Here is a 21737-nt window from a genome sequence, read left to right as displayed (position 1 = left end):
AGAAATAGGAGTTAGTACTGTTTTCCTCTTTGAATCAGAAGTAGGTAAACACAACTAAAGCTGAGGGTGGAGTATGATTTAGTGTAGGTTAACATAGTGCAGAGGGTATTTTGCAATAAAATTTTAAATTAGGGGGAATATATTTACTGCCTGTCATGTGTGTGGCTTGTGAACTATAGGTTTGATATTTGGCAGAATGTGTAAGAACTGATAATTAGGTATGTGTGTGTAGGTAGTGACATTTGTTTAAAACAAACTACTGGAAAACTGCATTTACTTATGCATCTTACTTTGTTCAGCCTCTCATAAACAAGTAATAAAATATACCAATAATATCTCACTTTACAATAAGCTTTAATTATAGAGACACCTGATAAAATGCAGATGAGCTATCTGTTCAAAGGCTGTGTGGATTTTAATAAATGAAATTGGTTTTGTGTGTGTGTGTGTGTGAGAGAGAGAGAGAGAGAGAGAGAGAGGAAGAGAGAGAGAACATGTGGGCATGCATGTGTGAGTATGCATATGTGTTTGTGTACATGTGTATATGTGTCAGAGAGAGAGACAGAGACTGAGACAGAGACATACAGAATAGTGTTGGGATTTCTGAAGTGGGCTTTTTATAATTTGTAAAATTTTATTGCCTGGAATTATATTTAACAAGTTAGAAAAGGCTGTCACATAATTTGTCTTTATTTGATGTGGCCAAATACCAGAAGAAGCAGTGCCACAGAAACAAAATGATACCATTTGATGAGCGCTTGTTACTTTTTTACATTGCCATTTGAAAGCATTATGTTTTTCTCTTTGTTTTGTGAAGTAATATTAATTTAAATGCCAGAAACCTGAGTGAATAACAATTTTTACAAGTCTGAAATGATGTAGAGTGTTTAGGAATCTCTGTCACTGTTCTTCCTATGGGCAGAATCTGGCCACTGACCAGCTACGCCAGAAAACCAAGTGAAACTAGACAGGTTCATAGTAACCAGAGAAAGGCCCCTCTGGTACTGGGTTACCATTAGAGCAACTCTATCATTCCTGGTTTATTTTTTGTCTCTTTATCCCTGCTGTATCCCTCAGTAGAGGTTTTATTACAATAAACTTAGATACTAAATGAGGCTTTATTAATTAGTAATGGGCAGAAAACCAGCTGTGACATAGTGACCCCGGGTGGGAAGCCAAACCAGAGTAATTAAGACATAACATGGTAATGGGAGCAAATAATGAATACACTCAGTGACCTGATGCCAAGCAGTGCCCCCTCTCCAGACCTAGGGGTTTTTTCTTTTAGTTATTTTTTTCCTTTTAAACTGATAGTCCCTTTGAATTGCCTTCTTATTATATTTATATTTTGATATAGGTGGTATTGAAGGAGTGAAAACTGAGAAATATATGGGCTGGTGTTGGAGAAACGGTGTAGTTTAAAGGCTACCTCTGTGTCTAGTCTTAGGGACCAGAGGATGGTGTTCTTTCCTTGTTTGTCACATGAAGGAAGTGCCATCCTGGGCTGAGCACCCTCGTTCCTCGCCCAGTCACGATCTGTGTCTGCTGGGTGTCTTCCTGCAATGCTCACTCCTCTCCAATGCCAAGGGAAAAAATAAGAATTTGGCAGAAGCTAATAAGGTCTTCCAAGGTCTCAGAAAATGAGGGCATTTTATGTGGATCTCTGCGCCAGGTCCTGGCTACCCGAGCGGAGACTGTGGCCAGGTGCTCTTCGAGGAGTCACACCGGAAGTCTGTAGGCACAGAACCACAGAGCAGCACCAGGAGCATGCGCACAGGTTTCAGATGATTCACAAAGGCTTTTTGTTTCGTTTTATTTATTTATTTATTTATTTATTTATTTATTTATTTTTTAGAGACAGAAAGAGAGTCAAAGAGAAGGACAGACAGATAGAAAGGGAGAGAGATGAGAATCATCCATTTTTTCTTGCGGCACTTTAGTTGTTCATTAATTGATTTCTCATATGTGCCTTGACAGAGGGACTACAGTAGACCGAGTAACCCCCTTGCTCGAGCCAGCAACCTTGGGTCCAAGCTGGTGAGCTTTTTGCTCAAACCAGATGTGTCCGTGCTCAAGCTGGCGACCTTGGAGTATCGAACCTGGGTCCTCCACATCCCAGTCCGGTGTTCTATCCACTGCACCACTGCCAGGTCAGGCCCACAAAGGTTTTAAGTGAACAAAAACCTGACCAAATCACCCCACTCTCTCCAATGCATTTTGAGTTTGGAGCAAAGGTGATCATGCCATGAGATAAGAATTTTATCTTTAACTTAAAAAAAAAAAAAACCGGGTGAGTGCTATGACTATCCAGTCTTTTTAGTTAAAATCTAGTTGTTTGGTACCTTGGCAGATCTTGAAGTTAAAGAGATTCTTTACTCATAAATTTTCAACCATGACACAGAGTAGGTGCTTAATATAAACTTATTAACTAATTCTCTGTTTAGGCATGTGAAGTGGCAAATCAAAGTAATTATTTAAACAAAGGAGTTCAAAAAATACAAAATAATAATACCAACAAAATACCGCATTTCCCCATGGATGAGGTGCACTTTTTTCCTGAAAAATTTGGGAACTAAAAACTGAGTGCAACTTACACAGTGGCTGTAGATTTTCTTATTTGCATTTCCCACTGTTTCATATTTGTTTTTGCGCTCATTGTTGAAGACAGTGATTCGTCATCAGACACAGATGAGGAGAAGCTAATAAATAGGAGTTTTGACAGTGATGAGAAGTTGTATAAATTTTTTGATAAATAAAACGAGTTCAATAACTTTATGTAATACATTTTTTCAAATTCCAGGCCCCAAAATTAAGGTGCGTCTTATACATGGGGAAACACGGTAAAACAAACTATCAATTGTTTATAATAGCATCCTATAATGGATGTTAAGACATTTTACTTGTTATAGTCTTGACTTTTAATGCTACTTACTTTTATTTCCCATTAGTTTTGTCTTTCAACTTGATCAAAATATTTATGATACAATTTAAGAGATTTTCTTGTTCCAACTTAAAAATCACTTTGTACATCAGTTCATTCTTTTGTTGAAACAAAATATTCATCCGGTTTCTCATATGGTAAAGAATTACTAAATAAGATTTAAACTAACATTAAGAGTACAAAGAGTTTTAGCTATGTGAATTACTCCTCTCTTAAGTTAACTCATTAGCTCCACTTCAGGTGTAAAAGCTTTTCATCTTTTCCTGCAAAAATCGCCTAACAGTTGCGAGAAAGCCATAGTGTGTCCTATCCTCAATAATGTGTCCTTCTGTCATGAAAGCATTGGCATTTCTTTTGCCTTTGGTGAAATATATTATAGTTGGCACACTGAATTAATCAATAGAAACATTCTATAGCTATTAACAATTCACTGTGGGTGATAAAAATCCTGGGAAAAATAAAAGCAAGGATTTTCCCATTTGACTTAAAAAAAAACTTTATTTGGGTCTTTTCACATTGGGCAAATAGGATATATGGCAGAATCACTGCTTCAAAGTCTTTAAAAAATTTTTTTTTTAAATGAGTAAGTTTGAATAACTAGATAAATAAGATAGTTGTAATGGAATGAATCTAATGTGCCCTTCCTCCAGACCTGTAATATTTTGTTTTAGTGTTATATTCAGATAAATGATTTCAGGATAGTCTTGAGAATTTGCTCTGTATGTATAGCCCTGACCTGTGTATAATTATTAATATAATATATAACAGAAGAACCTGCCACATATAAAAAAAAAGTGTTTGCATCTGTCTTTAGTAGTGGAGGCAAACGTGTGCTTTCAGGAGAGGACTGTGGGTTTAGGTGGCGGGGAATGGCTATGGGATGTTTGCTTCTGTTTAACAAGACAGAATTTCTTAGCAACCTGAAAATAAATGCTTTATGATTTTTTTCTAATCTTTTTCATTCTTCCATTTGGAAAATTCAGAGCTTTGAAGAAAATAGTCTCCTCATTCTTTAAGTTTAGAAAATTTCTCTTTTTCTGGTTTTAGAGTGAAGGTGAAAGAAACCCCCACTAACAGGAAAAAGATCTTTGGGCTAAGCCTATCTTCATCCAGTGCTTAGCTGCAAACACAATGAAAAAGAGAAACTTATAAAGATAAAGGTACAATTTCTCTATCAGCTCACTGTTACCATTGCAAAGGACCTGGTCATTAAACACGTGAAGATTGTCCCCCCAGAGCACATCACGGGTGACTTGGAATAAAGGCAGTTACTTCTATGGTCTCAGAAGATGGGCAAGCGCTCTTTTCTTTGGAAGAGCTTCATGCTCATGCAGTAAACATTTCTAGAGATGCTTTCCCCGAGTGGAAACTGTTGCTCTCCCCTCATTTATTCTTCTGCCTGTTCTTTGTGCATGAAGGAAGAACTGACAGTGTATAAAAAATAGTAGAAGGAAGATGAACAGAAATCAGCAAGAAGGGATATAATTAGAGATAGACCCAGAACATTGTCCTCTTTCCTTACATCTTCCTGTGGAGGCTGAGAAAAATATATTTCCCAGAAGCTTCATTTATAAAATGTGTGCCTCTCATTTAACCTTTCCTGGATTTTCCAGCTTTTCTAGAAATATGTTTTACATTTTTAGTTCAGTAGAAGTCTTAGTTTTTTTAATAATGAGTAGGCTTTCAAGGCCTTCACAGTAGTCCATGGTGATACAGCTGGGAAGAAACTTAAAGATGACAGTGATACAACATCTTCCAGAGATGTGCAAAGAAATTAGCTACCCTAACTCCAGATTTTGAGAACTTTCATCCATCCATTCATCCATCTATCATCTATTGACAAACACACATACACATACCTGTGTATGTGTACATAAATATGTAATTTTATAAATATATTTGTGAAAATTCGAAGAACTATAATGTATGTCAAGCTTTTTAACCCCAGTTATCGTGAGGACAACAGTGGGCAGATAGTGGATATTACATTTGCCTCGCTCTAGGCCTGCTCCTTAGCTACCCTTTGCCACCACACTCTGTTCTTCATGGATTCCCTTGACTTCTGGTTTCCAGGTGGCTTTAGGCAATAGAAGCATGAGAAGTATAGACATAGGACAGGAGGGGCGTGAGTTGAAGTACTTATTCCACCCATCACTTCTTACCAGGCCACCGGTGGTCAATGGCTACAAAAATAGCATGCTGCAATACATCTAATCATTTGTTTAATAAAAACTTATTGAAGCCGACGCAGTTGTAAGTGCCGGGACACAACAGACCAAAGACATAAGATCTCTGCTCGTACAAAATTGATTTTAAGAGGATCTTTTTTGATTACTTGTGTTTTTAATCATGAAGTAGTTGACACACTTTTGTGATCTATTTTTTAGTGAAAAAGACCAATTTTTTAAGAGTTGGAAAAAATGTTAAAAGCAGTCTCTGTAACTTTTAGTAGCAATTTGAATACCAAAAATTTAGTATTCATGGCAAACTGGTTGATATATCAGACAATTATTGAGTAAAAGAGAAAAAGAAAGTAGAATAAATTTTAGTTACTCTTCAGTGGATATTTGAGTTGCAAAGAGACCAACTGAATTAATTAAATATTAAGAATAGGCATATAAGTAAGAAGACCCCATTTCTTGTTATTTGTACTCGAATCTGTGCCAAGAGCACACATTAAACTAGGCTGTAAGATCAATTATAAACTGCAAATGATCTTTGTGTAACACTTTCAGGTTATTTTGATATAAGAAATACATCCATCATTTATAGAGGAAATTATTTAGGGTATAGATTTGACAACAACTAAGACTGAATATACGTAGTGATAGAACATCTGCTCAAGTCTAGTCAAAAGCTCAGTCAACTTTGTGAAGAAATCAGTCAAGCCTGTTGCTTGGTGGCATGTAGACAAAACCACCAACTGATCGACTGAGTTTTTCACTTTTGAACGGGTTGTTTGGCATCGTGTAGACCCAGCCTATGATTATACTGCCATCTGTATTCTTTCTTACATCAGGCTTATTTCAGCCACAACTTATACATGCTGTTTTGAGAAGAACTAGTCAATATTTTGGTTTGTCTTTAGCTATAAGAGCTCCGTAGACAGTCTTGCATGAACTTGGCTCTGCCTTGCTAATTCTCTGTCAGTTCTGGCAGCTATAGGAATTTAAGTTCATGGTGTAGATATTTGGATTCCCCTCAAAATAAAAATAAAATATGTAAAATAAAAATCTTAAAATAGGCTGCTTTTCTTTGACAAACATACCCAAATTCCTAGAAATGGCCAGCCATAGTCAATGTGTATATATATAACAGTATAATTTTAATGTAAAAACAATACAGAATACATAGGCTATTTTGAAGTTAACAATTACTCATGTTTTCATAGTTTTCAAACAACATGAAGCAATTGAATAAATCATCTCATTCCAAATACAACTGTACATAAATGCTTTTGAAAGCGTAAGGTACTACATGATGGTGTTTGAATTGTTCACTCAAAATGGCAAATGCATTAAAATATTACATTTTTTTTCTCCTTAGTGCTATCACATCTTGTAACATGACAGCCATTATAGTGATCAGGTATTTCTTCTAAGGACACAGGCTTGAAAAGAGAAGGAAAGTCTGAACTTTAGAGGGCAACGAATCATCAAAGAGTTTTGTATAATGACAACATTGCCCTCTGGTTTTAACTAGTTAGAGCCATTTTGAATATATTTCTCTACAAGTACTGAATCAAAAATTACCTTGTTTGTTTCTTTAATGAAAATTGGGGGATGTGATAAGTCAAAGATATGAGGAGGAAATATGTATTCTTTATTCAATAAATAAAAGGGGCAGATTCAGGTTCCATGGGCACTGAAATTTATATAATTTGGGAAACCCACTTTTTAAAAATATATCAAATTATAAATAAAAATTGCTTATAAAAGTGCATTTTATTTCAATGAGAGGAATTTAATTTAATTAAGGGTTTTTAAAATGAGAGGAAACCATTTGTTGTAAAGAATATGACAAGATATATCTTATGCTGTAAGGTATAAAAATAATGTCAAATTGTGTTGTACACCTGAAACTAATATTAGTAATAAAATGTTGTATACCAACAGTAGTTATATAAAAATATAAAGTAAAATAAAATTCCTCAGTATTTTTAACCTGTAAGCTAATTAGAAAATGATAGATACTCCTAAAGAAAAAAAACAAAGTGAGGGGATTTCAGATATCAAAAATTATTATAAAATTATATAAATCGAAGTAGGTGATATTGCCATAGGGATAAACAAATAGATTAGTGGAACAGTATAAAAAACTTACATATATAAGAAACTCACATAAATAAGGCCCATAATTGCAAGCAAAGTTCATTTATAACAGAAATGGCATTGAAACTAGCAGGGAAAAAACAGACTTTAATTCTGGCTGTAAAAACACTTATCCAATAAGTGTACTATGTAAAATTTAGAAGATAATATATAAGAAAAAATTTGACCCAGAGTTGTTCAATAAATATTTGTTGAATGATTAATATTAGTCTGTAATTCTTTTATGATGTTTTTTAAAAATTTGTTATATTTTAACTGCCTATTTTTTCCTGGTGGCATAATTTTATTTAACTTCTGAAAGCATGTAATAATTACTGAAAAGCTTTAATCCTGAAAATGAGTGAGCATGGCTATTGTCCCTGAGATTTTGAATAGTGTGTATCTGGTTTTATTATAATTAAAAATACAAAAAAAAAAAAAGCCACTGTCTAATAACTTAGCATGCCCAAAGTAACAATAATTAGCTTATAAATCTGGAGCATAGTCTTAAAAAGTTAAGTGGCTAAAGGGTGCTGATTTTTAAGTGTATACTCTGGTATGTGGAAATTGGTTATCATTACCCTACCTAGATGTGCTAAGTCCTTTAATCAGTGAGAAATCAAAGGCCTGCTCGTCTCTGGTCTTTGACAGCCCCCTGCTCCATGAGGGTATTCCTGGTGTGCCCACATTCTACAGAAACACAAAAACAATTCCAGTTGTAGAAAATGGGAAGAACAGAGCACAGTACATATCCACTGAACTCCAGTACTATCTATAACTATCAATACTTGAATAATTGACCCCACTTATTTTTCCTTTTAGTCAGAATTAGCTGGATAAATGCCTTAGTTTTTCATTTTATTTAATCTGTGTAGACAGAGCCAAAGAATCTCCCTTTCCACCAAACACCAGCTCTTCTGCCGTGCAAACCATGCTAATGCTGTTTGTTGATTGGCACAACACAGCACCTTAAACCATTTGACTACAGTGAGTTAGTCTAGCAAGAATGTCTGAAAGCAGAGCAACTCCTCTGTTTAAATGCTGCTTGCCTTGTTTTCTTCACTAGTGCTGTCTCATGAAGCAGTGTATTATTACAGATAATCTGCAATGACTAAAAGACAAAGCATTCCATATTCAAAATATACACACATTTGCCAAGTTTACTGAACCTGTGATTTTTCAAAATAAAAGATACAAATATTTATTTGAAAAATGATATCATTAAGAAGGGTTTACTGCAGAGCAGCAACTGCACATGGTGTATAAACCAAATCATAACACAAATGAACAGGTTTTGCCGACAGACACCTATTGTCAATAAGATTAGTTGAACTCAAAATAGTGCCAGGAAACCTCTTTCATGCTTCAACAGAACATAATTTGTTTGAAGTAATGATGACTAGTTATGTATAATTATCTGATTATCCAGAAGAAGAAAAAAAAAAAACAACTCGCCCAAACAACTTTGGTGTGCTGCATTATAAGGTTTCATTTAGTCTCTGAATTATTTAATGTTTATGTGGTTCTGAGACAAACGGCACGATTCAAAACCAATTAAAAGATTTGCCCGATCACCCATAACTTGTAAATTGGCACAACATGGTAGGATACTTATTAAGTTGGGAATTTTTTTGAAGAGTAGTCGAGGCTTCAAAAATAATGAAATTTCTCAGAAGGGGAATAGTTTATAAATCATCAGTCAATGAAAATGATTCATGAAATTATATCAGTTTAAATATAAAACAGCATAATTCTTATCTCTTGCGTAGGTAGACTTTTAAAATGTATGAGAAAGTGAATTGCTTATACTATGTAAATGAAAATAATCATTCAGTGTCTAGCACAGCCTTGCAAATCAGGAAAAATATTTAGATTTATATACAAAGAATTTTTGTTTATTCTTATTCTTCTGGTTTACTTGGAAACACAATGACTTAAACTGATATCATTTTCTATTCAACTGGCATCAATTAGTTTTGCTTCTTAAAATAATTTATTTTTTTGCCTGAGCAGGTGGTAGTGCAGTGGATAGAGCGTTGGACTGGGATGTGGAGGTCCCAGGTTCGAGACCCCGAGGTTGCCAGCTTGAGCGTGGGCTCATCTTTGTTTGAACAAAAAGCTCACCAGCTTGGACCCAAGGTCACTGGCTCGAGCAAGGGGTTACTCAGTCTGCTGAAGGCCCACGGTCAAGGAACATATGAGAAAGCACAATTAAGGTGTCGCAATGAAAAACTGATGATTGATGCTTCTCGTCTCTCACCATTCCTGTCTGTCTGTCCCTATCTATCCCTCTCTCTTACTCTCTCTCTGTCCCTGTAAAAAAAAAAAAAATTTTTTTGAATACTTGCCCAATGATTAAAAAGCTAAAATTTTTCTTTCCAGGTGAGGTCCTAGCTCCTTATGGGAGGTAATAGAGTCTTATTAATTATCAGAGAAAAAAAAGATAATTATAACAGTTAAACTATTTCTCTAAATCATCTCCTTGCATTTACATTGTTATTAGTTGATAGTTTATTATTATTATGAATGCTTTGGCCACAAGTAATATAAAATATTAATAATATTTGTTATAGAAAGAAAGGCTTATTTTTCTCAAGTTATAAGGAATTTAGAGATAGGCAGGCAGCTGATGACAATTGAGTCCATAACTCAACCATGTTAGGGCTAATATCAACTGAACTGGTCTTTTCCTCATGAGGCCACATGACCTCCACATCACTTGGCATTGAGTTTATGTCAGGCTAAGAATGGAGGAGACCAAAATATCAGCACTGTCCATTGCTTTATCAGAAAAGTCTTCCCCAAACCCACACCTGCAGCAGCAGAATTTCTTGATCAGTCTGAAATATGTCACATGACCACCCTAGCAAGGATGACTGGTAGAATGAATACTTTATAGTGGAGATGGACAAGGGACAAAATGACTAAGTGACCTAAACCACAATGTTGTTTATATTGACATTAATATTTGAATTATAGGAGAATGAGTCAGTTGATTACAAATCTGAAAAGTTGGAGTAATATTTTCCTGTCTACTTAGAATTGTGTGAAGATTTTATTAGATGATGTATATGAAACTCCTCTATAAGTTATAAAGATTAAACATAGTTTAATTGTCAATGTGGATGTGGGAACACAAGTTCAAAGGTACTAAGCCATCACTCCTTCATGTAGGTCACCACAATTTAGCCTCTCTGTTTCTAGAAATCCATCCCCAGACCTGGAAACAGAATCATACCCAAGTTCCTAAAGTAGGAAAGTCTGAAGATATTTACAATAAGAGCAGAGGAAAAAGGAAAAGGAAAGAAAAGCAGTTAGAAAATAAGGCGTTATAAAGAAGTAAAGGTTAAGGTGATTTTATGTAATTTATAATAAGCATCCTAGAATAGAAACTCTATAAAAGGAACATAGAATTCCACAATGTAAAATTTAAAAAATCTTCCTAAAATTAAGGGGAAAACTGATTAAGTACATATAAAGAAGCTATGTTCCAGGAGAAAAAGGATAACAATTTAGCCAGAATAAAATATTAAACTTTTAGTGATTTTTAAAATATCTTTTAAAAGATTACTGTTATCTAGGCAGATAAAGCAAGTAAACTGTCACATAGAAAGATCATGCTAACCTCAGACTTCTCAAGGCAACATTTAGCTACAGAAGGTCAGGAACCTTTTTGGCTGAGAGAGCCATGAACACCACATATTTTAAAATGTAATTCTGTGAGAGCTATACAATATGTTTAACACTAAATACACATAAATGTGTGCATTTTATGTAAGACCAACACTTTTAAAGTACAATAAGTCTCTGAATTCTTTTTAATAATGTTGTTATGCTGTTGCTAACCAATGATGAATAGAGTACTTCTTACCATTAATGCGACTTCTGGTGCTGCATGGTTTTGCTGATGGTTTGTAGTCTGGTTGATACATGGTGAGGTTAAGTTTCATGCAGGCGTTGAGACATCCATCCATTTAATGTGATTGTAGGTTGGTCTAAACGTTATTTAGATGTGAGAAAGACTGCTCACATGCATACGTAGAGCCAAACATTATCAGTACCGCAATACTGACATGTTGCAGTGTCTGTTATGTGATGGGAAGTGCGTTCCAAATTTTGACAATCAGCTGGTCCGCAAGTTGAAGTTTTTTCATTTCTCCCCACTTGTGTATGCTTGCCAACTCTGCTTGCTGTCGTGCAAGTCTTTCCAAATCTTCATTCAGTAACTTGAACTTATTCACCCACATGTTTGAGGCCTTCAGGTCAGCAGTTTGTAGCCCAGAATCTCTGACGGAGTTACCAGGGATGTAACTCAGGTCGGCGCTGTTCACTACACACTTGTGTGGATGGGTGATGAATTTAAAAAGACGAGTGCGCTAATGAAATTCTCCAAAGCATTCTTTGAATGACTTCAGGAGATTAAATGTGAAGCCTGCTAGCTGCTGGAGATCAAGATGTTGAGCAGGGTCACTTGCTATGCATGCATCTTTAAACTCTCCCAGTTTTTCAAAGTGTAGTAAACGACCCGTTTCAATGTCGGTGAAGAAGAGTTCTAGCTTGTTTTCAAATGCAAACACTGCTTGTTGAAGGAATAAGACTATTTTCAACACCTTGCATTTTTACATTGACCTGGTTTAGATGTTCAGTCATGTCCACGAGATAGTAGAACTTCAGGAGCCACTCAGTGTTAGCTAACTCGGGATGCTCAATGTTTTTCATTTCAAGAAAAGTCTGGATTTCGCTCAGACAAGCCACGAAATGGCTGAGCACCTTCCCTCTTGACAACCAACACACATTGCTGTGCAGAAGCAGACCAGGATAATTATTCCCAACTTCATCCAGCAGTGTTTTAAACTGGCGATCATTTAAACAATAAAGTTGACTACCCGAATGACCAGCGACATCACCTCACCAAGCTGCTCGCCACACATCTGAGCAAAATACGCCTCCTGATGTAGGATGCAGTGAAAACTTAGGATGGGTCTCTTTTTATGTTCATGAAGAAGCGCTACGAATCCTCTGTTTTTCCCCACCATGCATGGAGCACCATTAGTAAACACCGTAATAAGTTTATCCATCGGTAGATTTTTTTCTTTAGCGAACTCAGTGAATGACTTGAATAAATCCTCCCCTCTTGTTGTCTCTTTCATAGGCAAAACAGCAAGACTTTCCTCACATAGTGTGTCACCAACAGCATACCTTGCAATCACGCTGAACTGGGATAAATGGCTTACGTCTGTTGACTCATCCAAAGCGAGAGAAAAGAATGGTGCTGCATTTATGTCCTTCACTTGTTTTGCCTCAATTTGATTTGCCGTCATGATGGTACAATCGTGAACAGTTCTTGCTGACAGAGACATGTCTTTTATTCGTTTGATTATCTTGTCTTTATCCGAAAAGTCGTCAAAAAGTTCATTGGCAACATCAAGCATGAATGTTTTGGCATACTCCCCATCTGTGAATGGCTTTCCGTTTCTCACAATTGCTAAAGCACCAGCAAAGCTAGCCTAATTCCAGTTACCTTGTTGGGTCCAAACACAGAGTTGCTACTGACTAGCTTGCACTCTGCACAGTAGCTCTTGACATGCTTTCTTCCTGCTGTCCCCCACTGGATATTTCGATGCAAATGTAGTATGGCGTGTGTCGAAGTGCTGCTTTATATTTGACCGTTTCATTGATGCAATTTTATCATTGCATATGAGACACACTGCAGAACCTGCTCTCTCCACAAAGGCGAATTCTTCTGTCCATTCCTGCTGAAAAGTATGATACTCCTTATCTTTTTTTCTTTTAGCCATCTTCTTCGTCAAAAGGGTTTCTGCAATTAGCTAGCTGACTACTTGATTAGAAGGAGGGAAGTTTACTTCCTGACCTCACAATGACCCATGTACACTACGCATTATCCAATAAAAATTTGGTGTTGTCCCAGAGGACAGCTGTGATTGGCTCCAGCTACCTGCAACCATGAACATGAGTGGTAGGAAGTGAATAGATTGTAATACATGACAATGTTTTATATTTTTAACGTTATTATTTTTTTTGTTAAAGATTTGTCTGCGAGCCAGATGCAGCCATCAAAAGAGCCACATCGGGCTCACGAGCCATAGGTTCCAGACCTCTGCTCTAGAAAGATGTCTATGAAGTCCTAATGTTAAGAAAGTGTGACCCAAGGTGCTCATTTTCTATGTATAAAAACCCAAACCAGATATTCTTAAGCCCCCAAGGACTAGGGATGTATAACATCTGTGAGCCCATCTTGAAATAAAGAAGTATTTCATATTCTTGAATATAAATATAAGAAAACAAGAAGAAGAATTAAAAGAAATAACTCAAGAATGAGGAATGATTGATAGTGACTGTTGACTGTATTTAAATATAAGCCTCAGATAACCAATTGTGGAAATTCAATTTTGAGGACTGAGTGTAGTGTTCTATACCTTGATGATGCAAAAACAATATCATAAAAAGAAAACACCAAGAGACAGACAAAAGAGGGTGAAGTTTTGTTGTTGTTGTTGTTTTCTTTTAGTATATTTCTAAAAGAAATTCAAACCTTTCTAAATGTGAAACTATTTGTGTCAAAACAACTACAAACATCAGGTATTTTATAACATTTAATTTTTTAAATTTAGAATTAGATATTTTTTAAAAAGTAACATTACATAAAAAGGATCTATTAGTTCAGTATTTCTATACTACTCACAAAAATTAAGGGATATTTTATCACTTCATATTCATTTTGAAAAATCCCCAAATTTTTGTGAGCAGTTATTATATACATGATAGATGCCCTCCCAAAGATGTTCACATCCTTATCCCCAGACCCTGTACATATCTTACTATACATTGCAAAGAGGAAATTAGTGTTACAGAAGGAATTAAGGTTGCTGCTAATGAGTTGACCTTAAATTAGAGAGATTATCCTGGACTATCTAGTCAAACCCAATATAGTCACAAAGGTCCTTAAAAATGGAAGAGAGAGGCAGAAGGTCAGAGTGATACAATCTGAGAAGGACTCAGCCAGTCCTTGATGGCTTTAAAGATGAAGTGAGAGGGCCACAAGCAAAAGAAGGTAGAAAAGGCAAGAAACAGATTCTTCTCTGAAGGCTCCAGGAAGGTGGCTGACACCATTGGTTTAGCCCCGAGGCACTCCTACAACACTGTCAGATAACAAAGTGTTGCTTTATGCAGTTAAGTTTGTGGTAATTTGTTACAGCAGCAAGAGGAAACTAACATGTTCTTCAGTCTGTTTATATGCAAACAGATTTATATAAATGTTCAGTGAAAGTTAAGGATGTATCTAAAAAGGAAGATAAGTAGTTTATCTTCGGGAATAGTGTTGGGGAGGATGGGTAGCTCCTCTTTCTTTAACACGTATTTTTCATTCTTACTTAAGAAATGGAATCCACGGGGAGTAAGAGTTGGCATTAACTCCCCAGTACCAGTTATATCATGTTTTGGAAATCCATTTAATAACCCTATACTAATGGGGGGGAATAGATGTGACAAAGAATTTATCCTGTTCTGGCTGGGGAAGGGGAAGATAGTAACATTTATCTAAAGCTAAAATATTTAATCCATAGCACTTATACCAAAGAAAGGAAGACACTAAATCGGTTGACTTTTATGCATTCTGTAATCTGCTGGACAAGTACTTGTTGAAAATTCCAAAGTGAGACTTCCCTTTTCTCTTGATGCCAGAAACATGTTGTACATTCTCTCCTTCCCCCAATTTCCACTCTTTCCTTTTCTCTGGTTTAAACATTTTAATTGTAAAACATTATATTGCTCATATTGTTGAGATTAAGGGGAAACTGAATATAGGATATTTATTTTTGTGAACAGATTTATTTTTGTGATATTAGTTTTGAAAAGAGTTAAAAGTAATATTATTATTATTATTATAATATTATTATTATTATATAATAAGTGCTTACAGAACTGTTTTCCCTGGTGAACTTGTATCTCAGTTTTCTTCACTTTGGTTCTTCTGACTTGATGTCTCTATTGACTGATTGCCCAGTCCAGGCTATGACAGGCCTAACCTTTATGAGTGAATAAAACATAAAAAAATTTGTATGTTCCTTCAGCAAATAAGTATTCAAAGGAGGGTCTTTCTACTGTCCTTGGGTGTTTTAATGGGTAGTGTGACTTGACATCACAGTTTTCAGAGTCTAAGAGAATATACTAACTTGGACAAAAAACATATATATAGGGTTAGGAAAAAATATAATGTGTAGGAGCCAAAGGGCTTGATTTTCTTGGCTGGTGAAATATATTTTACACAATTCCAGAGCTGAAGTAAAGACAAATGAATATCCCCATGGTGTAATCACCAGGTTGAAAAATCAGGTGACTTCAATCTTCAAATTCCCTTTTAGCACAGTAAGTTTTCATGTTTTTTTTATATCTTGGTTGGTGGATGAGTCAATGTTTAAATGGTCATTTATCATTTACCATATAAAAGAAAAGCTATTACCTGAAACTCATTTTTACAGTTGCAGGCAAAGAGAAATAATAATTTTCAAGGACCTAAAGCTGTTTCTTGAAGAATGTCATCATTTTATCCTTATTTTACTTACTATTTACTTATATATGAGCCAGCTTTTGAGGACTGCACCCTGTCAGTTCTTGCTGTAAACAGTTTTTACCAATTCCCTGCTGCAGCAAGTGGGGAGAGGAAATTTGACTTTCCAGAAATCAAAGTTATCTTTTAGGCAGACTCAAAGAACCAGACCAAAGTCACCAAGCCAGCCATATGCAGTCATGGCTCCCACCGTGAGCTGAGTTGTAATAATTCTAGGTGGCTAGGTGGCCACTAAATTGTCTCAACAAGGAGCCATTGCATTATTCTCAGGGAGGTCCTGGTTTTTTCAAAAATTATCATTTCACATATATAGACGAGTTTTGTAGGCATTTGCTGTCTTCTTTAGTAATAAAATGAAATAATCTATTGGAATATAGAAAGGGATAATGATATATAAAGAAGTTCAATGGTGGTCTTCATGAAAAATTGATGAATGACTTCATGAAAAGTCTTTAGGAAAGATATCTTGGTGATTTAGAAACAGTAGAAACGCTCTAGTATCACCTAGACCTGGCTGCATGCCCTCCCTCTGATGTTTAATAACTGTGTGGATGCAAGCAATTTACTGAACCTCTTCTAGCCATATTTTTTAAAGGTCATAAACACAAGAAATACTACTATCTATATCAGAGAGTAGTTGTGAATGTGAAATTAAACATATATAAAAGGCTTGCTAACCTGGCTGATGTGCTGTAGGAACTCAATAAATGTTAATTCACTCCTGGTTAATCACTCTCAGATCAGAGAATTCTCTGTGACTGGGTCAGAGCAACCTGCCCTACTATTGATATCCTGAAAATACAATCCCAGGCTAAGCATAATTCAAACCTACACTGAACCAGATAGAATATGTATAATGGGCCTTGTTTTTTGGCCCAAATTCTCATCTATTCTTCCTTCTCCTATGACCACCTGTTGGGTGCCAACTATGTGTCAGCTACCATACTGGACCCTTATATACTTCATCTTTATTAGTCATTGTAACTGAAATGAGGTAGCAGTTGTGATTCCAAGTTACCTCAGAAGGGACTGAATTTCTGGGAAATTAACTAACTCAAAGTTTCACAGCTAACAGATGATAATTCTGTCTCTATATCCTGTCCTACTTCACCATCCCATCTCCCTCTCTGTTTCATGATATCAGAAATGTTTCTGAGGCATGGTTTCTATAAATCAGCCCAGGTGTGCGCCCTGACAAACCAGTCAACACATTCACAAAAAGTAGAGCTTTAGCAGCCCGTTGCAGTCAGTGGATACTGGCAACACAAATAATTTTGTGCTTCCCTTGGCTTGCTGGTTGATAGCACTGCTCTGCATGCCAGAGGTACAGCGGTGCAATATGCCAGGCAGGGAGGAGAACCCCCACCCCTTATCAGATGACCCACAGGGAGATGGTGGGGGACAGCTGGAACTGGGCACAAAGGCTAAGCTGAAAGCAACTGAAAGTGCAAGGTGGAGAATGTGGGCTTATTTCTCAGTGGGTCCCTGCCCCTGTCTTGCATCTGTACTCATGTGCACTTTATTACCATCTTTCTCAAGGTTCTAAAAAACATGATGGGAAAGACCAAGCTGCTGAATGCATATCATCTATGACAGCTTCTGTCCAGAATCCTGATCTACTCTCCTCCCTGATCTGCAGAGCTGGTGCAGAGACCCCCCAGGACCCTTGCATTGCTTTCCTTTGAAGTCTAGAACCGAGTAAGGTCTGAGCAGCCTTCTCATTTTCCCAAGGCCTTTCTCTACCCCCACAGCATCCCCCCAAGTCCAGTTTTCATCCAAGGATCCAAGGAGAGAGGCAGTAAGGAGAGGAGAGAGATGTACTTACACATCTTTATGCTTCATTTTCCCCTCCAAAAGCTGAGGTCTGAGGCTCCCATAGTTTCATTGTGAATCCATAATAGACCCTCCCTTTGGATACAGTAGGCATTTAATGGCCACTGAAGACCTTTTTATTATAAAACACAGAAAAGAAAAAGTAGTTGAACCTTTAGAATCAATTGGTTGGGAAAATAAAAAATGAGAAAAAGTTAAGATGAAGTTGTACATTTAATAAGGAAATTTGTATTTCAGTTACGTTAGACTACATGTGCACATTTGAAAATGAGAGATAGTGGTGCATCGACTTGGGAGGCTCAGCACCAGACAATTCTTAGTGTGTTCAGTGGGACACGCAGGCCCACTGAAGTTATCTGCGGCATTTCCACAAGGGAGAGAGAGCCTCAGCACAGGTTGACAGTCCCGGCTTTCAGCGACGCAGAGCTACGGAGAATGGTGATGACGTATGGAAAATGACATGTTGAGGAAACCGACTGACAAATCACTGTTTCCATAAGGGACTGACCACAGGCAGATGGATGATTACATCATTCTAAGTGTGAGGCTTTGGGGTCTAGGTGGTTGCAATAGAAACAGTCGGTAAGTATAAAGAATATATACATCTGGTTTTTTATTGTTTTATGCTACTTACATGTTGGGAACAAATGAGAGAGTCCACATTTTCAAGTCTTGGTGATTGGGAGGTTGATGGTAGTAAACCGTTGACTTGGGGACATGATAAAGTCAGCCTTAGCTATCTTGAAATAGTGGTGGTTTATTTGTCGAGTGGGAGGGGACGCTCAGCAGGCAGAAACAGGTGACTGAAGTTCAAAAGGGAGGGCATAACTATAGAGAAAGGTTACAAAGTCATTTCTGTAGGAGAAGTAATTAAAAGCATAAGAGACCACAACTGCTCTAAAAGATAGAATACCGAGCTGGAGCAACTGAAGATGGATCTGGAGTCTACCGGGGTCAGCCAGCTTCTGTAAAGGGCCAGAGAGTAAATGTTTTAAGTGTTGTGGGCCAAAGGTCTCTATTGCAACCACTTAACTCATTCATTGTAGAGCAAAAGCAGCCACAGATAACGTGTAAATGAATTAGCCTGGCTGTGTCCCAGTGCAAAATTATTACAAAAAACAAGTGACTGGCTAGATTTGGCTGTCCTCTGATCTAGAAACTAAGTTCTGTGAGGGCAAGGACCATGTCTGCGTGGCTCACTACTGTATCACAGCGCCCCGCTTACGGCAGGTTCTTCACAGTCATTTGATGAGCGCTGAGTTGGAATGATTGTGGATCTACATTTAGCTCTGAGGAACAAAGAAAACCCAGAACAGTCTTAGTGCTATAAGAACAATCAGGATTGTTCTGCAGAGTCAAAATCAAGAAAACAGTATCAAACAGAAAAGCCTAGCAACAATGATGATTCTGCTAGATTGTGAAGAAGGAGGAGTTGTAACTTTTGGGGGGGCAATTAGTAATAAGTTAGATATTGAGGTACACAAAATAAGAAAAGTCAGATCACAAGAATGGTATCAAAAAAGGATGTATCCCCACAAAATAACCTTGTGGCGTCAAGACAGAAGTTAACTTTGTGAAGGAGTTTGGACGGTTCAATTTCAATCATTACTGCCTTTAATATTTTAAAAATTTTAGTGAAAAAGATAGGATATTAATTATAATCCAAAATGTGTTGATTAGACTCTTAAAATTCTAACATGGATGATTTTGAGAACTATTTGAAGGAGAATCAGTCAAACTTGTTCTTTTTGACATGCTGTATATAAAATAACCAGCTTGACTAATTTTGTAAAAGTAACTGTGTTGATATTTGTCAAGCATTTCTGAGCTATTTTTCTCCCTAAATTTATGAGCTTAACTTTTGTGAATTTCCAACTTCACTTTGTGAAGTCAATATTAAACAGACGACCTAAATATTTTCTTTTTATTATTAGTTTCCAACATTGCCTTATTCCTTCCAGATTATGCCACACTGAGCTGTAGGAATTTCTCCGCGATTACTTCATGGAGAATTTTCTTCTCTAAACACTCTTATCCCAAAGTAAATTGATGGATTTCTAATGAATAAATTCCAGAAGGAAAACATCAGCATTTTTATACTTCAAAGTTTTTAATTCCCTCACTCTCAACTGTAGCCACCTGTCATTCTGAGTTCACACAGTCATTTCCAACGATGGAAAATTATTATTATTTTTTATGCAATGTCGATCACCCCGGTGTCATTTGATACTGAGTGCGGTTAGTTTGTTATGCCTATACAGGTGGGAGAAAAGCAACACTGTAAACATGTCTGATCATGTCACTGAGGCTTGCCTTGGGATAATTGTAGTGTGATGATGGAGCAAGCAGAATAGAGGGAAATGGAAATTGAGGAAAAGGGTCTCAGCCTGAATTTTCCAAATTGGCTATTTATCTGGTTAATTCTTCATCTTTCCTCATCACCATGTCTGAATTGAGAAAATCTTCCTAATGATAATAAACTATGTCAAGAACAGATGGCTGATTTGATGTGATGAAAATAGCTGTGTCAATTGAGGGTATTTTTTTCCTTGCCCGTTTTGCTTTTCATCACTCTGGGGTTGGCGGTTCATGTGTTGTTGTTGTTTTTTTTTTTTCTTTTATAGAATTTACTCTCAGCCCAATATAATGAGGGGGGTGCTTCTCCCCAAAAGCAGTTTGGACTTTTTTCTCAGAAAGGAAGCATGGAAGAGTGGCTTTTTTAAAAAAGCAATTATCACCTTTCCTACCTTTTCAATCCTTTAGTTAAGTTACTTTTGGAAGGATCAGTGTACAACAAATGTTTAGTGTCAGGAATTTTGCAGTTTCATAGGCCTTGACAGCTTGGCATGAAAAGCGGTGGCATTATGTCAATTGTAAATGAGTATGCTATTTACATACTAATTAAACTTTGCACTAGTGGGGTGAAAGAATGTCATCTGGAGCACCCCAGTTATTCTGTTTATATCGTTGCTGTCTACTTAAACAGTCCATTGTTTGGCATGTCACAGCTTCATCCCCTAAATGTCATTTTGTAACCTTGCATGACTTTAAAAATATTACCCCACGGTTTGGCAAGTCAGACAGAATTAGTATCTCTAAAAGAGAAGGGAGTTCCCAGATTCACCTTGCTCCTCAACAGCACTGAGCTTGCTGTGGACGATGCAGATGACGGTGATGATAGTACCAGCTTTTATCAATTGCTTTCTCTAGGCCATGCCTAAGGCATTTTGCTTATCAATTTTTATATCATAATTCACTGAATCTTCAAAGTAAAGTGGGAATGGTTATTACACCCTTTTTACACATAAGGAAACTGGGGTCGCACGGTCTGTAAGTGAGGACATCAGGACTCCCATAACTGTGCTGTTATCCACCATAATATACTGTGTCCTGCTCTGCTGTGTCACTGATCCACAAAGGGTCCCTCTGCTGTCAGGTGTGGCCAGAGATACAGAAAACATAACAGGAGCAAGAATTTTATTTATCAACTCAGTCTATTTACTTGAGGAAGAAAGTGATAAACAATAAAGGGCAAATGCGTATTACTCAGTATATTTTTTCTTATGACATCAGAAAGCTATCACTAATACAGGCTCCCATTGCATACATATTTCACACTGCCTTTCAGCTGCATTTGATCCTATCTTATACCAGGACAGACTGCCCCGGTCTCCCGGTGATGCCATTACACAGAATTCCACGTGTGTTCCAGGCACCTGATTCAGGAATACGGATAGTGTCTCTTTATCTAGTGAAAAGTGATTAATAGCCTATTGAGCTATTTTATTCTCCTGCTTCACATCTGCAGAAAGTGGTTTATTGGATTTGGCTAAAGATGATTTTTTTTCTCTCTCGCGGAATAAGGAGCAGAATCAACCTTATAATGTAACCTGTGTGGGAGTTGGCTTAACAAGATTAGCAGCGGTCAAGAGCAAAATCAGAACTTTTCCTGGCTGGATCTGGTGGGATGAGCTCACCACCCGTGTGGATGTTCGTATCCCCAGGCCGAGCATGCAGAGCAGGCCTCCCTTCACACTGTCAACACAGTGCCAGTCTATACTTTTTT

The sequence above is a fragment of the Saccopteryx leptura genome, chromosome 3 (genome assembly GCF_036850995.1).
Source record: "Saccopteryx leptura isolate mSacLep1 chromosome 3, mSacLep1_pri_phased_curated, whole genome shotgun sequence".
Lineage (NCBI taxonomy): Eukaryota > Metazoa > Chordata > Mammalia > Chiroptera > Emballonuridae > Saccopteryx > Saccopteryx leptura.
Note: the sequence above shows the minus strand (reverse complement) of the source record.